This window comes from Rhinoderma darwinii, chromosome 9 (genome assembly GCF_050947455.1).
Source record: "Rhinoderma darwinii isolate aRhiDar2 chromosome 9, aRhiDar2.hap1, whole genome shotgun sequence".
Lineage (NCBI taxonomy): Eukaryota > Metazoa > Chordata > Amphibia > Anura > Rhinodermatidae > Rhinoderma > Rhinoderma darwinii.
In genome coordinates, this window is record NC_134695.1 from 76379367 (window position 1) to 76401020 (window position 21654).

The following is a 21654-nucleotide window of genomic DNA, read 5'->3' on the forward strand; positions in this document are numbered from 1 at the left end:
GGGTGTGGAGAAGGGGGTCCTCTGCACTATTTGACATTAGGGTAAGCCCCTCCTCAAGTTTTTCTAAAAAGAACGTGTGTCATTAAGGCCTTATTCACACAAACGTATAATACGTCCGCGCTACCCACGTGATTTTCACGCGCCTCGCACAGACCTGCGTTAGTCTACGGGGCCGTTCAGACTGTCAGTAAATTTCACAGAGCGTGTGTGCGCTGCGTAAAACTCACGTCATGTCCTATATTCGGCCGTGTTTCGCGCTGCACGCACCCTTTGAAGTGAATGGGTGCGTGCAAATCGCGCTCGGCACACGGACGCACTTCTGGGTGATTCGCGCTACAGCAGTAAAAACTATGAATGAAAACAGAAAAGCACCTCGTGTCACAATGACATGAAAATCACGCAGCCGCCCGCGCACGCTCGTGTCAATCCGGCCTTAAGAGGACTATAAATGGTACATAATGATGGGGGTCCTTGTACCGCGGCTGCACCACAGGATCGGAGAGAGGAACAAAATGAACTTGTAATAAGGTCTGAATGCTTCATATACCGTCTACAGGCGCAGGGATCCGCTGTGAGGCCCGGAGGTGGTGAGAGCCTCGCGCCTCCTGTAAACATCAATTCCCAATCAGCACTTGAGGAGAAAGTCGTCTGTGTCCGATCTCCCACGTGGACGGCCGGCAGTATATATGGGAGGGGTCTGGGGGACTTCATCGTATCCCCCCTTTTCTTGTAGGATGTAAGATTGTGCCGTCTATAGCGTCACATTGTATCAGTGACCGTCCTGTACCCTGGACCTTACTGTACAGCGCTGCAGAATATGTTGGCGCTCTATAAGTACCATTATTAGAGGGTCATGTGACTGACGGCGGGCGGCACCTGTGGGGGGATCCACGATGGTCTTGTTCGCGGCCCTCCGGTGGGTGATGGGCTGTCATGTGGACATCATAGATATCGTCCCGGCCGCCACTTCCAGATTAGGATCCACGTGATACAAAGTGTCGGCGCCGCGCAGATCCTCGCCCGCCATTGATCTTTATGTGATGATTCAGAACCCAATATACGCTCCCCGTCTGTGTATTCGCCGCCGCTCGCTGTGCTGGGGGAGGCAGCCGCTTGTTTCCGCTGACATTAAAGCCTTGTTTTCCCGTCTTCTTTCCCCTTCGGCTTTCTTAAATCACATTGTTATCGCTCGCTTTGAAATGTAAAAATACCGAAGCTTCAAACAATTATTTTGATGGTCAAAGGCGTTTAGAATTGAAATCAGTAAATAATGCGTTTTTACTTAAGTCAAGAAATGTAGACGCCGCGGCGCACAGCGACCGCTCCGTAACTAGAACACATGCCATGAAATTGCTTTTCTACGCGGCGCTCTGTAAACGGAATCTTAAATATTTATGTTTTTCTTTACGAAGAAAATTCATTTATCTCATTTGTTTTTAAGAAAATATATAATATCCTCAGAAGAGCCGAAAATGATTCTTCCTCCTTATTGTAGAGACGCGACCCGTGCAGGAAAGCCGAATAGTCGCCGCCATGATCAGCAAAACAGCCACTAAACGGGCCGGCTCAGGATTAAGTCAAAAAAGCTTACTAATGGACTTTGTGTTTCAATTAATCACCATTTTCAAGATCTCTGCTTGCTGTAAATAAATAGGAACATGTCTATAAACATGCAGAAGATGAAAACCTGTTCTGACTTAATACTTCTTGCAGCTGAGGGTTTGTCACCATTTATGCAGAATAAATAGTCCTCTGTATACTAAACCTGACTAATCCAACATCAAGAAGATCCACACATCTTATATACAGTAACAGCTATTCATCTATTACTACTGACAACCAGCCTGTATATCATGTGTGAGAGGTTGTCACAGCCCCGCCCCCTGTTACTGACATCACTGATATATAATATAATTACAGTGTGATCAGACATGAGATCCACACATCTTATATACAGTAACAGCTATTCATCTATTACTACTGACAACCAGCCTGTATATCATGTGTGAGAGGTTGTCACAGCCCCGCCCCCTGTTACTGGCATCACTGATATATAATATAATTACACTGTGATCAGACATGAGATCCACACATCTTATATACAGTAACAGCTATTCATCTATTACTACTGACAACCAGCCTGTATATCATGTGTGAGAGGTTGTCACAGCTCCGCCCCCTGTTACTGACATCACTGATATATAATATAATTACATTGTGATCAGACATGAGATCCACACATCTTATATACAGTCACAGCTATTCATCTATTACTACTGACAACGAGCCTGTATATCATGTGTGAGAGGTTGTCACAGCTCCGCCCCCTGTTACTGACATCACTGATATATAATATAATTACATTGTGATCAGACATGAGATCCACACATCTTATATACAGTAACAGCTATTCATCTATTACTACTGACAACCAGCCTGTATATCGTGTGTGAGAGGTTGTCACAGCTCCGCCCCCTGTTACTGACATCACTGATATATAATATAATTACATTGTGATCAGACATGAGATCCACACATCTTATATACAGTAACAGATATTCATCTATTACTACTGACAACCAGCCTGTATATCGTGTGTGAGAGGTTGTCACAGCTCCGCCCCCTGTTACTGACATCACTGATATATAATATAATTACACTGTGATCAGACATGAGATCCACACATCTTATATACAGTAACAGCTATTCATCTATTACTACTGACAACCAGCCTGTATATCATGTGTGAGAGGTTGTCACAGCCCCGCCCCCTGTTACTGACATCACTGATATATAATATAATTACACTGTGATCAGACATGAGATCAACACATCTTATATACAGTAACAGCTATTCATCTATTACTACTGACAACCGGCCTGTATATCATGTGTGAGAGGTTGTCACAGCCCCGCCCCCTGTTACTGACATCACTGATATATAATATAATTACATTGTGATCAGACATGAGATCCACACATCTTATATACAGTAACAGCTATTCATCTATTACTACTGACAACCAGCCTGTATATCATGTGTGAGAGGTTGTCACAGCTCCGCCCCCTGTTACTGACATCACTGATATATAATATAATTACATGTGATCAGACATGAGAAACACACATCTTATATACAGTCACAGCTATTCATCTATTACTACTGACAACCAGCCTGTATATCGTGTGTGAGAGGTTGTCACAGCTCCGCCCCCTGTTACTGACATCACTGATATATAATATAATTACACTGTGATCAGACATGAGATCCACACATCTTATATACAGTGACAGCTATTCATCTATTACTACTGACAACCAGCCTGTATATCATGTGTGAGAGGTTGTCACAGCCCCGCCCCCTGTTACTGACATCACTGATATATAATATAATTACATGTGATCAGACATGAGATCCACACATCTTATATACAGTAACAGCTATTCATCTATTACTACTGACCACCAGCCTGTATATCATGTGTGAGAGGTTGTCACAGCCCCGCCCCCTGTTACTGACATCACTGATATATAATATAATTACATTGTGATCAGACATGAGATCCACACATCTTATATACAGTAACAGCTATTCATCTATTACTACTGACAACCAGCTTGTATATCATGTGTGAGAGGTTGTCACAGCCCCGCCCCCTGTTACTGACATCACTGATATATAATATAATTACACTGTGATAAGACATGAGATCCACACATCTTATATACAGTAACAGCTATTCATCTATTACTACTGACAACCAGCCTGTATATCATGTGTGAGAGGTTGTCACAGCCCCGCCCCCTGTTACTGACATCACTGATATATAATATAATTACACTGTGATCAGACATGAGATCCACACATCTTATATACAGTGACAGCCATTCAACTATTACTCCTGACAACCAGCCTGTATATCATGTGTGAGAGGTTGTCACAGCTCCGCCCCGTTACTGACAACCAGCCTGTATATCATGTGTGAGAGGTTGTCACAGCTCCGCCCTCTGTTACTGACATCACTGATATATAATATAATTACATTGTTATCAGACATGAGATCCATACATCTTATATACAGTAACAGCTATTCATCTATTACTACTGACAACCAGCCTGTATATCATGTGTGAGAGGTTGTCACAGCCCCGCCCCCTGTTACTGACATCACTGATATATAATATAATTACATTGTGATCAGACATGAGATCCACACATCTTATATACAGTAACAGCTATTCATCTATTACTACTGACAACCAGCCTGTATATCATGTGTGAGAGGTTGTCACAGCTCCGCCCCCTGTTAGTGACATCACTGATATATAATATAATTACATTGTGATCAGACATGAGATCCACACATCTTATATACAGTAACAGCTATTCATCTATTACTACTGACAACCAGCCTGTATATCATGTGTGAGAGGTTGTCACAGCCCCGCCCCCTGTTACTGACATCACTGATATATAATATAATTACATTGTGATCAGACATGAGATCCACACATCTTATATACAGTAACAGCTATTCATCTATTACTCCTGACAACCAGCCTGTATATCATGTGTGAGAGGTTGTCACAGCTCCGCCCCCTGTTAGTGACATCACTGATATATAATATAATTACATTGTGATCAGACATGAGATCCACACATCTTATATACAGTAACAGCTATTCATCTATTACTACTGACAACCAGCCTGTATATCATGTGTGAGAGGTTGTCACAGCCCCGCCCCCTGTTACTGACATCACTGATATATAATATAATTACACTGTGATCAGACATGAGATCCACACATCTTATATACAGTAACAGCTATTCATCTATTACTACTGACAACCAGCCTGTATATCATGTGTGAGAGGTTGTCACAGCCCCGCCCCCTGTTACTGACATCACTGATATATAATATAATTACACTGTGATCAGACATGAGATCCACACATCTTATATACAGTAACAGCTATTCATCTATTACTACTGACAACCAGCCTGTATATCATGTGTGAGAGGTTGTCACAGCCCCGCCCCGTTACTGACAACCAGCCTGTATATCATGTGTGAGAGGTTGTCACAGCCCCGCCTCCTGTTACTGACATCACTGATATATAATTACATTGTGATCAGACATGAGATCCAGACACCTTATATACAGTAACAGCTATTCATCTATTACTACTGACAACCTGCCTGTATATCATGTGTGAGAGGTTGTCACAGCTCCGCCCCCTGTTACTGACATCACTGATATATAATATAATTACATTGTGATCAGACATGAGATCCACACATCTTATATACAGTAACAGCTATTCATCTATTACTACTGACAACCAGCCTGTATACCATGTGTGAGAGGTTGTCACAGCCCCGCCTCCTGTTACTGACATCACTGATATATAATATAATTACACTGTGATCAGACATGAGATCCACACATCTTATATACAGTCACAGCTATTCATCTATTACTACTGACAACCAGCCTGTATATCATGTGTGAGAGGTTGTCACAGCCCCGCCCCATTACTGACATCACTGACTATAATACAGTAACAAGTCTTCCATCTATTACTGCTGTTTGGGATGGGGGGGGGGTTGTGCTGCCTCTCATCTTTATTCCGTCCTTTTGAGCTGATTACTGGGAGCGCAGGGAGATGAGGAAGAAAATCTCTTCAGAATAAAGAAACCTCATTAGAATTAAGTTTAAATAAACGCCAATGTTTCCGCTAAATAACGCTGCTCATAAAGACAAGTAATGGCTTCCATGTGTAATGTAGCTTCAGTCATGGAGTCAGCTCCTATCAGACACAATATTCTGTTAACCTTCATTAATTACACTAAGCTCTGAGGAGCTAATGAAGTGTGCGGCGATCAGCGGCAAAATCCTCGCAGCTCTGTCTGATGGACGCCGCTGACAGACAATGGCTTCCACCGCTGCTGCTTGGGAATGAATTAGCTCTATTAGGGTTAAACTGTGTGATATTGGCTGTGACGTTCTGTGTTCGCATCCCGGCTGCACGCATCATTGGCGATTCCGGTTATTACAATAACGCGACAACGGACGCTTCATGTCATTATTGTTGAACACGGAAAACCAACAGAAAACCCAATAAAGCAGCGACTCTGCTGATTGTTTCACTGCACTGAATGAGGCGTTCACTCACCTGCACCTGAGCACGCAGCACGGAACTGCAGGTATATAATGGGGTCATACACGCCGTCATGCGCCACTTTATTCTCTCCAGAAAATGGTACCACATTATTGGGTTTTTTATGCTACAACTTTTACTCCATGAGGCCAACAGAGAAATAGGGCAAAAGAAAAAACTCGGATAAAAGTGCTGGACGGCAAGGGTTAAAAAATTAAGAATATTCCGTAAAAACTGCAACACAACTTGTTCTCGTAATGAAGGGTCATTCTACCAACAGATGTATGTGGCTTGTATTGAATTTGTAAAAAAGGAAGAATGGAGCGTTGTACATTGGACGCAAGTTCCGAGTGAAAACTTTATTGCAATGTACAACTACTCTCATTTTCTGCAGGTCAGACGACAGTTTCATAATGTAAAATATTTGCTACAAGCTGTAAATTTAGCACATTTTCAAAACAAAATAGATATAATGAACGTACACAGTGACTCCACCAGCAGAATAGTGAGTGCAGCTCTGGAGTATAATACAGGATATAACTCAGGATCAGTACAGGATATGTAATGTATGTACACTGTGACTCCACCAGCAGAATAGTGAGTGCGGCTCTGAAGTATAATACAGGATATAACTCAGGATCAGTACAGGATAAGTAATGTAATGTATGTACACAGTGACTCCACCAGCAGAATAGTGAGTACAGCTCTGGAGTATAATACAGGATATAACTCAGGATAAGTACAGGATAAGTAATGTAATGTATGTACACAGTGACTCCACCAGCAGAATAGTGAGTGCAGCTCTGGAGTATAATACAGGATATAACTCAGGATCAGTACAGGATAAGTAATGTAATGTATGTACACAGTGACTCCACCAGCAGAATAGTGAGTGCAGCTCTGGAGTATAATACAGGATATAACTCAGGATCAGTACAGGATAAGTAATGTAATGTATGTACACAGTGACTCCACCAGCAGAATAGTGAGTGTAGCTCTGGAGTATAATACAGGATGTAACTCAGGATCAGTACAGGATAAGTAATGTAATGTATGTACACAGTGACTCCACCAGCAGAATAGTGAGTGCAGCTCTGGAGTATAATACAAGATGTAACTCAGGATCAGTACAGGATAAGTAATGTATGTACACAGTGACTCCACCAGCAGAGTAGTGAGTGCAGCTCTGGAGTATAATACAGGATGTAACTCAGGATCAGTACAGGATCAGTAATGTAATGTATGTGCACAGTGACTCCACCAGCAGAATAGTGAGTGCAGCTCTGGAGTATAATACAGGATGTAACTCAGGATCAGTACAGGATAAGTAATGTAATGTATGTACACAGTGACTCCACCAGCAGAATAGTGAGTGCAGCTCTGGAGTATAATACAGGATATAACTCAGGATAAGTAATGTAATGTATGTACACAGTGACTCCACCAGCAGAATAGTCAGTGCAGCTCTGGAGTGGGTGGAGTAGGACGTGTGGAGAGAGCTGCTGAGACTTCCGTGCAGGCCTTGGATCCAGGGACTTTCCTTATCCTATCTGCCCAGGCCTCATACCATCTGCCTGGGCTTGGAAAGTACCCTGAGGGGGGTTCCATCCTAGGATGGAGCCTCAGACCTCTACCTCCCGGAGGATGCCAGCTGGGGGTAGAGGGTCATCCCAGCTGGCTGGGAATATGAAAACAGTCGCGGGGGTGAGGAGATCATCTCGGGGCAAGGCTGTCCTGGCTCCCCCTGAGGCTGGAACCCTGGATAAGGGTATGGAGACGCGGTCCGGCATGGTGATCGAGGTGTTGTCGTCTGGAGAAGGACCAGCACCGTCCGGACATTTGGATGACGGTCGTGTGGAGGAATGGGGACAGCTGAGGACCGGAGAGACGGTGGAGAACTTCAGCTCCCGTCTGGCTATGCGGTTGGAGGAGTATCGGGACCTCAGGAAGTCGCTGCAACGGCTCCGTGCGGACTTGGCGGTCGCCAGAGGAAGGGCTGCAAAATGCACAGGAGGTAAGAGGTCCCGATACCGTTTAAATGTGAAATCCTTGTTGGAGGAAATAAAAGAAGTGGAAGAGAGACGTGAGGAGATTTTGGCAGGCGGAGGGGTGTTTGGTGAAAAGTTAAAAAACGAAGAGAGGTTTGCCGAGATGGCAGAACCTATAAAAATAGAAAGTATGGAGGAAGACAGCAGAGCCCCAGACACAGCAAAGGAAAATGTGGGGGAGAAAATGGAGCATGAGAATGCAAAGTCCAGAGAAGGCTCAGATTCTGATGCACCCAGGAGCAGTGAGGAGGAGGAGGGTGGACTCACAGCTGGGAATAATCAGGAGTGTTTTGAAACTGACAGTGAGGGGCCTCCAGGATTACTCACTCAGATCCGTAACGTGGAGTCGCCGGTATCCTTCCAGGGATTTTGTTTTGGTGCGGAGTTACCCGCAGAGGAGGAAAAGCAAAAGAAAAAAAAATTAAAGAAGAAAAAAAAGGAAAAGGAAAAAAAATCTGCTGAAGGTTCATTTAAACTTGTGTATACAGCAAGATCCTTCCTGTGCTCTGAGCCTGATGAAAGTCAGGATCAGGGCGCAGGTCCCGCAAGACCCCCAGCTCAAGCCTCTGCAGTGGGGCTGGAGCGGGAATGCGGGGAGAGTGTTATGGGTCCGGCATTAGAACACGTGGTGGTCAAAATGGTGCCGGACGCCAACCCCTGCAAAGGGGGCGGTACTGGTGGCCTGGTGACGCCAGGGGGTGTGTCCCCGTGTCCGGTGAATGGCGAGCCCGGGAAACTGGTCTTTGATGCGAGTCAGGGGTCGGGAGAACGGGTAAACCAGAAACCGGATGTGGTGTCTGAAAGCCGGAAGTCTGTCGGTGTCGCAGTAAAGCCGTCAGACGTTCCGGACAAGGGCGGTCACAGAGGGGGCTCCGACTCTGTTGGCCACTCCTCTGTGGGAGGGGGGAGTGGTCCGGCGCCGGAGGCGGCTCCAGTGACGTCAGTGGCTCCTTCGTCTGCATCGCTGAAAAGTGGTGTAGGCGAGAAGGGGGCTGCTGGCGTCGGGGGCGACGGCCCCTTTCCCAAAAATGTTCCGCGCATAGAACAGATGGAGGTTAATGAGGCGGAGGGCACAGCGGGGACATCGCTTATAACATCTGGTGGCGTCCCTGCAAAGGTGCCTGATGATGCGGAGACTGCAGCAGTGTCTACCCACACAAAATGTACAGAAAAAATACATAACATAGGACAAGGCCTGGCCAGAAGGATGACTGCAGGGGGACCTGGTGGGTTAAATGAAAAAGTTGCGGCTGTGGATGTGGAAACTGCTGGGGGTATGCAGGTGTCTGTAAATAAAGTTGCTGGAGTGTCTGCTGGTAATGGGGTGTTGAGTGCTGTGTCTGTGGGTGGTGGGGATGGGGTATCAACCAGGGGCAATGGGCCTGGCGCTCCTCTTGCTGTGACATCCGGCAGGTCTTATGCTGGTGTGGCAGCGGGGGGACAGCGGGCCCACCCATCTTCATCCTCAAGGTCCGGGGACGGTAACTTGCAACAACGTCTCTTGGACGCTTTAAGAGAGGGAAAGCAAACCCTAACCATAGGGGGAGTGCAGAAGGACCTGTCTTTCTGGATAGACAGATATGGTCTAAATGCCTTCCGAGAGCAACGAGGAGATCAGTGGTCGCTCCCAACAGCCGGGCAGGCTGTAGCCAGGAGGAATGTGGTCCGTCTCCGGTGGCGTGGCAATGATGCGTGCCCTCCCAGAAAGAGGGTGGTGGAGCTGCTGCTGGGGATGGGCTTCAAGGCGAGTGACATCTTTGCCTTGATACATCCTCATGGCTCGGTCGAGTTTGACATCAGCTTTGTTCACCTAGGGGGCCTTGAGGTCTTCTGGGGGAACTACGAGCTGATGAAGGACGAGCCTGGCTGGCGAGACTTTGCTGCACAAGCAATATCTCGCCAAAGTGGTCCCAAGAGAGTGACCGTTCTTACCCGTAACGAGTCACTCTCTTGTATTGATATCATGACCCGGTTGGGAAGGTACGGAGAGGTAGTAGAGATGCCACGGAAGAACATGGATGAGTTTGGCATCTGGTCAGGGGCCTGGACGTTCATGGTTAAACTAAAGCGTCTGGGACAGACGGTGTCCCACATACCATCGTCTGCTTTCCTGGGAAGAGATCAGATCCTTGTCTTCTACCAGGGGCAGCCGAAGTTGTGTCACCGGTGTGGCGACCCCTCACATTTGAGTGCAGGCTGCAAGGTGCAGAAGTGTGCTCATTGTGGGGGGATTGGTCATCTAGCCGCATCGTGTGACCGTATTCGCTGCAACCTGTGTGGTGACTTAGGTCACCCGTTCAGTCGGTGTCCTCGCTCTGTTGTCAATGCCTGTTCCAAACCTGCGGAGGATGAAAGGAGGGAGGCCTCCGTGGGTGAGGGTGCGGGCAGGGACGATGGGGCACAGGGGCAAGGGAAGAATGCAAAGAAGGGTCCCCCTTCTCGCCAGAGAAGGGCGGAGAAGCGAAGGAAGGAGAGGATTTGGAGGGCGCTCCAGGAAACTGGGACGACCTCTGATTCGGATCTGGATGCCCCCCCTGAAGCTGATGCCCCTGGGGAGGCCGAATTGAACGGGGAGATGAGGAGGATCCAAAGGGAGCAGAGGGCTGAGGACTCTCAGTCCTCCCACTATGAAAGTGTGGGAGAGGAAGAGAGGACTCAGCCTACAGCAAAAGGGACACCGGGCAAAACCCAAGGGCCAAATACATCTGGCCCCGCCCTGGCCCAGGAAGGTAAATCCTGTACCCCCCTGGTGCGCTCTACTGATCGATACCATGCTCTCGTGGACATTCCAGCCTCTCATACTAAGAGGGAGGGCATGGTAGGGCACCCTAGAGTCGTTGAGCCTCCCCTGCTGCAGGGGCCGTTGCCCCCAGAGGGGGAGGTTGACCCGGAACTTGGGGATGAAGATGGGAATAGGGTGGTGAGTATGGACTCCTCAGTTTGCAAGAAGCGAGGCAAAGAAGGGGGGTCCTCATCAGATAGAGGGGGGGGGTGGGAAGAAGAAAGCCGTCTAACTCAAACATCCATGATGGCGGCACCCACTCCGTTGACGCTGGCATCAATTAACGTTGCCAGCATTAAGTCAGATAGGGCGAGATTTGCAGCCTTTGATTTTCTTGGCCGAGTTGAAGCCGACATTTTGTTTTTGCAGGAGACCAGGCTGTCACTTTTGGCAGACGTCATTAAATCTAGGAGGGAGTGGCGACGCGGGCCCTCCTACTGGTCTCTTGCGGCTGAGCCCTATAGCGGAGTGGCGGTCCTTTTCACCGCACCGGTAACATGCCGACGGATGATTGAGTTAGAAATGGGGAGGTGCTTGATCTTAGATGTCCTCATGAGGGGACAGGAATTAAGACTAATCAATATATACGGACCCCAGAGCAAATGGGACCGTAAAAGTCTCTTCATGAGGATTAAGCCTTTCCTTTTTTCAGGTCGACAAGTTATCTTTGGAGGGGACTTCAATACTGTCGTGAGGCCCCGAGATAGAGGAGGTTCCGGAGATAAAAAATTGACCTACGATAGTGTAGCATTAAAAAATATAGTTAGCGATGCTCGCCTGGTGGATATCCACATCAGGCATACCCCAGGCCACTCGGGTTTCACCTATCGTAGAGGTAGTTGTAGGTCTAGGATAGACAGGTTTTTTTTGAAGGAGGAAGCCATCTCTTCACCAGTGTCCGTTGTTGAGGTGGAGTTCTCCGATCACTGTATGATTATTTTCTCTTTGAACATTGCAGAGTCCCTCCAGATGGGAAGAGGTATATGGAGGCTGAATTCTACTCTCTTGGAAGAAGCGGAGATAAGACAGGCCTTTGAGGATTTTCTTCAGAGCCAGGTACCTTTGTTGGATCTCAGTGTTACTAAGTCTGAGTGGTGGGAGTTGTTTAAAGTCCGGGTGGCAGGATTTTTCCGCAGGCTCTCGAGCCTCAAGTCCATGAGTAGGTACCGCCTATATCAGGAACTGAGGAGGAAACTCGAACATCTGGTCTCAACCGGGGGTAGTGGGGAGGAGATCTCCGTGGTGAAAGCTTTGCTCAGGAGGTGTCAGTATGATAGGCACACATCTTTAGTTCTTGAGAGGGATTTCGGGAAGTACCGCTCGCCCGACCCCTACAGGAACTGTAAGATGTCAGTGAGTCGTAAGGTTGTGACAGGACTGATTGATAGTACAGGATCTCTGAAGAGATCCAAATCAGGGATCTTGGAGGTCGTCAGATCCTTCTACTCGCACCTCTTGGGGAAGCAAGATCCAAACCGAGACGAGATGTCGGCTTTCCTGGCTGAAACCATCCCTGAGCCAGGGGTAGACCCCTCTCTCGGTGTTTTGATAGACTCGATCAAGGAAGAGGAAGTTGGATTGGCGATTGATGGGCTTGCCCTCAAAAAATCGCCAGGGCCGGATGGCTTAACATCCGAGTTTTATAAGACTTTTAAAGGAACCCTAGTTCCCCTCTTGACTGAGGTGTTTAATGAGTGCCTTTCCTCGGGTACTTTGCCAATGTCAATGAGGAGGTCGGCCTTGATCGTTTTATCGAAGGGTAAAGACTCGACCCGTATTGAGAATTGGCGTCCCATAGCGCTGCTCAATACGGACAGAAAGGTTCTCGCAAAGGTGCTGTTTAATCGGCTGGTGAAGTTTGCATCCCGGCTCCTTTCGCCGGTCCAGCATTGCTCTGTTCCAGGCCGCAGCACATTTAGTGCTGTCCTCAGTGTCAGAGAGGCAGTGGAGCAGGGAAATTCTGGTCGGTGGGAGGGGTACATCCTGTCCTTGGACCAGGCCAAGGCTTTTGACCGGGTGGACCACGAGTACCTCTGGTCGGTCCTTCTGAGGTACGGCCTACCGGGGGGGTTTGTCAATTGGCTACAGACCTTATACACTGGGGCTGAGACTTTTGCGCTGGTGAACGGTTGGGTTGGAACCCCCTTTGAGGTTGGGTCTGGTGTCCGCCAGGGTTGTCCCTTGAGCCCTTTGCTATATGCGTTCGCAATTGATCCTTTTCTTAAAAGGATCGATCGTGGGCCATTGGCGGGAGTCGGGGCCGGCCTGGAGGGGCCGGAGGCCACTCAGAGGGTGGTTGCGTACGCAGACGACGTCTCCATTTTTGTCTCCTCGAGAGGGGAGGCAGAGTGGGTGATGTCGGAAGTGGAGCGTTACTCATTGGCATCTGGGTCCAAGATCAACCGGGATAAGTGCAAAAGTCTCTGGCTGGGAGGAGGAGATCCTGGTTTTGATCTCCCGGACACCCTTCCAGAGCCTCAGGGGTCTGCTAAGATCTTAGGAGTCGAATTTGGCCCGGGTGATTACCCCAAGAAGAACTGGGAGGATAGGCTGAATCTAGTTGCCCAGAAGGTCGACCAATGGAAGGGTTGGTCCTTAACCCTGAGGGAAAGGGTTCACTTGGCCAAGGCCTACCTGGTGCCCATGTTGCTTTACCTGGGCAGTGTGTGCATCTTGCCAGAACCTCTCTGGACTCGGGTCTATAGCCTGTTCTTCCAGCTGTTATGGGGGAACAGGCTCAACCTAATCAAGAGGGAGGTTACTTACCTACCAAGGACACTAGGCGGGTTAGGTATGGTTAACCCGGTGGTGTTCCTAGTGAACACCTTTGTTAAGATCAACCTGGCAAACCTCTGGCAAGAGAGGGCTCCTTGGTGGATATCCTCCTGCAGGGGGTGGTTTCGGCCTTTCTTCCAGGAATGGGAGAGAGGAGGGCAAGTGAAAGACCTGCGTACACCTCACGGACATCTCCCGGCTTATGCCACCCTGGCGCTGAAGATTGTTCGCCGGTGGGGTCTGGAGGTGTGGGAGATCAGGACCATGTCGAGAAAATTTCTTGACAAGAGGGTCCTGATGACCCACTTCCAGAAGCCCCTGGCGCTCAAAGACTGCCCAAGTAGTGACCTCGGGGTGGGATTAAAACTTTTAAATTCAGCGAGGATTCCCCAGAAGTTTTGGGATCTGGCTTGGCGTTGCTTCCATGGGAGACTGTATGTGAGGGGCAATCTAAAGTGCAGAAGCTCTGATGATCGGGATTGCCCCCGGGAGGAGTGCGGCGGAGTGCTGGAAAGCATGGAGCATTTCCTGCTTCATTGCCCTTTCAATACAGAGGTATACAAAAGGGTGGGAGCCTCCATTGGTATACTAGCCTCTCCTATGCTGGGTGGGCCTATGGAGTGTTCGGAGACCTCGGTGGTAGGGACCATTGCACCTTGTTTCTAGTCAGTATAGTGGTCAGGCACTTTATGTGGAATGCACGATGTCTAGTTTCTACCCAGAAGAAAATCCTCCTAGTGGATGAGGTTGTTAGCAATATCATGGGTTACCTGGTGAAGGTGCATTCTTTGGAGGTTGGCAGATTGGGAGCATCCAAAGCCTCTCGTCTTTGGAGGGGCTTTTCCTTTAGGGTGCCTTAATGTGTCTGCCTTCATGAGGGAGGGGGGGGGGGTCGTCACCGGTGCTCAACTGGAGGTGGGGGTCTGCGTTCCGCTGAGGCACCAAAAAAAAAAAATATAGCGATAGGGCTCGGAATAAGGGAAAGGTGAGGGTCAGCATAGGGTCAGCTTTCAATAGGGTCAAGAAAGGGCTAGTAATAGGGTAAGGAGATAGGGCAAGCGATAGGGAGGGTGCAGCGGTGGACGTGGTACCTTGGCCTCTGGGGGGGTGCTGGGGGGGGGCTTTCCCTTCTCTCTATCTGGTGATGGGCTAGGTAAGCACTGGAAGATTTTTGTTTTGTTTAGGATTGAAATGGCAGGAAAAAGGTTTACAAGCGACCGAACTTGGTGCTTTCGGGTACGGTGTATTTTGTATATGGTTTGGTATTTGGACAAGTTGGTGACGTGTATTGTATTATATTGTAGAAATGTTGTTAGAATAGGGATAGACTTAAGGGGGTTAATAGATAGGTTGGGAGGTGGTCGGGGGGGGGGGGGGGTTTGCCTGACCCAGCCCCGGACTATGCGGACATGGGAGGACATGGGGCGGGGGGCTGGGCTGGGCTGGGGTGTTGGGTGTGGTGGTGGGGGCCAGCATCTGGACTATGCGGACGTGAGAGGACATGAGGCGAGATGCTGGCTGGGGTGGTGGAGTTTAGGTAAGAAGGGTAAGGTTAGGGAAAGTCAGGATGTGTATAGTGTGATTAAAAAAAAAGATAAAAAAAAAAAATTGGGATTAGTATTATTATATTTTGGATTGTTTTTGTTATTATTATTATTATTATTTTATTTGCTATTATTATTATTATTATTATTATTATTTTAGTTGCTATTATTATGTGGTTTGATTATTATTATCATTATTATGTTGTTTCTTTAGGCCCTTGGTTGACGCGGGTCGGGGGATTTTCTGTTAGTACTTTGGATTACGTTTATATGATGTTTGTATATATTCTAGTTATTGTTTAGTTTCGGATGAAGTGTAGATGTAAGTATATAAGAGTGGGGTGTATGTGGCCGGGTCTGGTATAGTTTTCTCTTCTCATATACAGAGATGTATATAAGAAAATTTGTTTATAAGAATTTGGTTGTGACTTTTTGGTTATATGGAATTAGTTATGTATTTGTTTTTCAGTTTATGTTTTGTAAATTTATATAAAATAAAGAGATACAGGATCAGTACAAAATAAGTAATGTATGAGTGACTCCACCAGCAGAATAGTGAGTGCAGCTCTGGAGTATAATACAGGATGTAACTCAGGATCAGTACAGGATAAGTAATGTAATGTATGTACACAGTGACTCCACCAGCAGAATAGTGAGTGCAGCTCTGGAGTATAATACAGGATATAACTCAGGATCAGTACAGGATAAGTAATGTAATGTATGTACACAGTGACTCCACCAGCAGAATAGTGAGTGCAGCTCTGGAGTGTAATACAGGATATAACTCAGGATCAGTACAGGATAAGTAATGTAATGTATGTACACAGTGACTCCACCAGCAGAATAGTGAGTGCAGCTCTGGAGTATAATACAGGATATAACTCAGGATCAGTACAGGATAAGTAATGTATGTACACAGTGACTCCACCAGCAGAATAGTGAGTGCAGCTCTGGAGTATAATACAGGATATAACTCAGGATCAGTACAGGATAAGTAATGTAATGTATGTACACAGTGACTCCACCGGCAGAATAGTGAGTGCAGCTCTGGAGTATAATACAGGATATAACTCAGGATCAGTACAGGATAAGTAATGTAATGTATGTACACAGCGACTCCACCAGCAGAATAGTGAGTGCAGCTCTGGAGTATAATACAGCATGTAACTCAGGATCAGTACAGGATAAGTAATGTATGTACACAGTGACTCCACCAGCAGAATAGTGAGTGCAGCTCTGGAGTATAATACAGGATGTAACTCAGGATCAGTACAGGATGAGTAATGTAATGTATGTACACAGTGACTCCACCAGCAGAATAGTGAGTGCAGCTCTGGAGTATAATACAGGATGTAACTGAGGATCAGTACAGGATAAGTAATGTAATGTATGTACACAGTGACTCCACCAGCAGAATAGTGAGTGCAGCTCTGGAGTATAATACAGGATATAACTCAGGATCAGTACAGGATAAGTAATGTAATGTATGTACACAGTGACTCCACCAGCAGAATAGTGAGTGCAGCTCTGGAGTATAATACAGAATATAACTCAGGATCAGTACAGGATAAGTAATGTAATGTATGTACACAGTGACTCCACCAGCAGAATAGTGAGTGCAGCTCTGAAGTATAATACAGGATCAGTACAGGATAAGTAATGACATATTTGTGGACATTGACTTCTTTAGGAAAATGTTATACACACTGCCCCCATAACCGTTTAAACCGGTATAATAAAGTTGTAACCTTTTTTATGACGCTGTAACGTGTAATCAGTGGGATGGAAGTTCTCAGCTTCATAAAGGACAGTATGATGTATATTTATCTGGTCCATGCAGTGAGGAGACGCTGCTGTATATGATAGCGCTGCAGACGATACATCTCATTACTTTGTATACTCTTGAGATTTCATTGTTCTCACCGGGGCCGGGTGTCAGTCATATAATTCGCCTCCATGACACCGGACGATGGATGAAGTTCTCACATCTCACATCTCATTTGTGGTTACTGAGTAGAGAATCTCGCCGCCTCGCTCTGTGTTGCATCTTTTCCTGTTTTTACTCTGAATTTATTTTCACTTTCTTTCATTTCCAAATAAAAATACGTCTGAGAAATAAAGAGAACACGATGAACGAGCGCCAAAGCGAAATGTTAATCCTGACACCAATTTTCATGTTTTCAGACTAGTTGGTTGATGCTCAAGATGATTGTTATAATGGAGCAGAAGGTCCAGGGCCGGAAGAACCCGAACACCAAGGATGAATATATTAATAACAATAATAATATTAATACTAATAAATAACTGATAATAATAATAGTAATAAATAATAATAATAATAAATAACTGATAGTAATAATACTCAAATAATGCTAATATTAATAATACAAATAATAATTCTTCATATGGGTGTTTTATTTTAATCTATAGCTTTATGTTGTTAATATTAATATGTTCTTGTTAAAACGTCTTTATATTTTGATTCTATTTTTGTATAATCTTTTATCGTAAACTCTAGATATTTATCATTTCTCTTTACTGTGTATATTGATGTGTATAATTATATTATTGTTATTATTGTTGATAATGTTTTTCGTTTATATTCCGTGAAGTTCACCACCTTCTTGTTTTTTCCCGACAACTTCTATAAAATCTAAGACAGCCACAATGTTTAACAGAAATGTAACGTAATGTGTCCTGTAACCGTCATAATGACCTGCACAAGACCCTCCAGCTCCAGAAATAATCACGGACGCATCTATTTATTATTGCGGACAGTGGAAAAATGTATTTTATTTTTATGGATTGTCCAGTAATTTGCGGACCAGCAGCTCTGCGCACGCCCTCCTTACTATAATGTGGATCGGAGTATTACTGCTCATACTCCATATACTGCTCATACACCATATACTCTTTATACTCCATATACTGCTCATACACCATATACTCTTTATACTACTTATACTCCTTATACTCCATATACTCTTTATACTACTTATACTGCTCATACTCCATATACTCTTTATACTCCTTATACTGCTCATACACCATATACTCTTTATACTCCATATACTGCTCATACACCATATACTCTTTATACTACTTATACTCCTTATACTCCATATACTCTTTATACTACTTATACTGCTCATACTCCATATACTCTTTATACTACTTATACTGCTCATACACCATATACTCTTTATACTCCATATACTGCTCATACACCATATACTCTTTATACTCCATATACTGCTCATACTCCATATACTCTTTATACTACTTATACTGCTCATACACCATATACTCTTTATACTCCATATACTGCTCATACACCATATACTCTTTATACTACTTATACTCCTTATACTCCATATACTCTTTATACTACTTATACTGCTCATACTCCATATACTCTTTATACTCCTTATACTGCTCATACTCCTTATACTGCTCATACTCCTTATACTGCTCATATTCCTTATACTGCTCATACTCCTTATACTGCTCATATTCCTTATACTCCTTATACTGCTCATACTCCTTATACTGCTCATACTCCTTATACTGCTCATATTCCTTATACTCCTTATACTCCTTATACTCCATATACTCCTTATACTTCTTATACTGCTCATACTCCATATACTCTTTATACTACTTATACTCCTTATACTCCATATACTCTTTATACTACTTATACTGCTCATACTCCATATACTCTTTATACTCCTTATACTGCTCATACTCCTTATACTGCTCATATTCCTTATACTGCTCATACTCCTTATACTGCTCATATTCCTTATACTGCTCATATTCCTTATACTGCTCATACTCCTTATACTGCTCATATTCCTTATACTCCTTATACTGCTCATACTCCTTATACTGCTCATACTCCTTATACTCCTTATACTGCTCATTCTCCTTATACTCCTTATACTGCATACTCCTTATACTGCTAATACACCTTATACTGCTCATACTCCTTATACTGCTCATACTCCTTATACTGCTTATACTCCTTATACTCCTTATACTCCATATACTCTTTATACTTCTTATACTGCTCATACTCCTTATACTGCTCATACTCCTTATACTGCATACTCCTTATACTGCTCATACTCCATATACTCTTTATACTCCTTATACTGCTCATACTGCTCATACTCCTTATACTGCTCATACTCCTTATACTGCTCATACTCCTTATACTGCTCATACTCCTTATACTGATCATACGCCTTATACTGATCATACTCCTTATACTGCTCATACTCATTATACTGCTCATACTCATTATACTGCACATACTTCTTAGACTGCTCATACACCTTGTACTGCTCATACTTCTTATACTGCTCATACTCCTTATACTGCTCATACTCCTTATACTGCTCATACTCCTTATACTGCTCATACACCTTATACTGCTCATACTGATTATACTGCTCATACTCCTTATACTGCACATACTTCTTAGACTGCTCATACACCTTGTACTGCTCATACTTCTTATACTGCTCACACACCTTATACTGCTCATACTCCTTATACTGCTCATACACCTTATACTGATCATACTCCTTATACTGCTCATACTTCTTATACTGCTCATACTCATTATACTGCTCATACTCCTTATACTGCTCATACACCTTATACTGCTCATACACCTTATACTGCTCATACTCCTTATACTGCTCATACTCCTTATACTGCTCATACACCTAATACTGCTCATACTCCTTATACTGCTCATATTCATGATACTGCTCATACTCCTTATACTGCTCATACTCATTATACTGCTCATACACCTTATACTGCTCATACACCTTATACTGCTCATACTCCTTATACTGCTCATACTCCTTATACTGCTCATACACCTAATACTGCTCATACTCCTTATACTGCTCATACTCCTTATACTGCTCATACTCCTTATACTGCTCATACTCCTTATACTGCTCATACTCCTTATACTGCATACTCCTTATACTGATCATACGCCTTATACTGATCATACTCCTTATACTGCTCATACTCATTATACTGCACATACTTCTTAGACTGCTCATACACCTTGTACTGCTCATACTTCTTATACTGCTCATACACCTTATACTGCTCATACTCCTTATACTGCTCATACACCTTATACTGCTCATACTCCTTATACTGCTCATACTCATTATACTGCTCATACACCTTATACTGCTCATACACATTATACTGCTCATACTCCTTATACTGCTCATACTCCTTATACTGCTCATACACCTAATACTGCTCATACTCCTTATACTGCTCATACTCCTTATACTGCTCATACTCCTTATACTGCTCATACTACTTATACTCCTTATACTGATCATACTCCTTATACTGCTCATACACCTTATACTGCTCATACACCTTATACTGCTCATACTCCTTATACTGCTCATACTCCTTATACTGCTCATACACCTTATACTGCTCATATTCCTTATACTGCTCATACTCCTTATACTGCTCATACACCTAATACTGCTCATACTCCTTATACTGCTCATACTCATTATACTGCTCATACACCTTATACTGCTCATACTTCTTATACTGCTCATACTCCTTATACTGCTCATACTCCTTATACTGCTCATACACCTAATACTGCTCATACTCCTTATACTGCTCATACTCCTTTTACTCCTTATACTGATCATACTCCTTATACTGCTCATACTCCTTATACTGCTCATATTCCTTATACTGCTCATACACCTTATACTGCTCATACACCTTATACTGCTCATACTCCTTTTACTCCTTATACTGCTCATACTCCTTATACTGCTCATACTCCTTATACTGCTCATACTCCTTATACTGCTCATACTCCATATACTCCTTATACTTCTTATACTGCTCATACTCCATATACTCTTTATACTACTTATACTCCTTATACTCCATATACTCTTTATACTACTTATACTGCTCATACTCCATATACTCTTTATACTCCTTATACTGCTCATACTCCTTATACTGCTCATACTCCTTATACTGCTCATATTCCTTATACTGCTCATACTCCTTATACTGCTCATATTCCTTATACTCCTTATACTCCTTATACTGCTCATATTCCTTATACTCCTTATACTCCTTATACTGCTCATACTCCTTATACTGCTCATACTCCTTATACTGCTCATATTCCTTATACTCCTTATACTCCATATACTCCTTATACTTCTTATACTGCTCATACTCCATATACTCTTTATACTACTTATACTCCTTATACTCCATATACTCTTTATACTACTTATACTGCTCA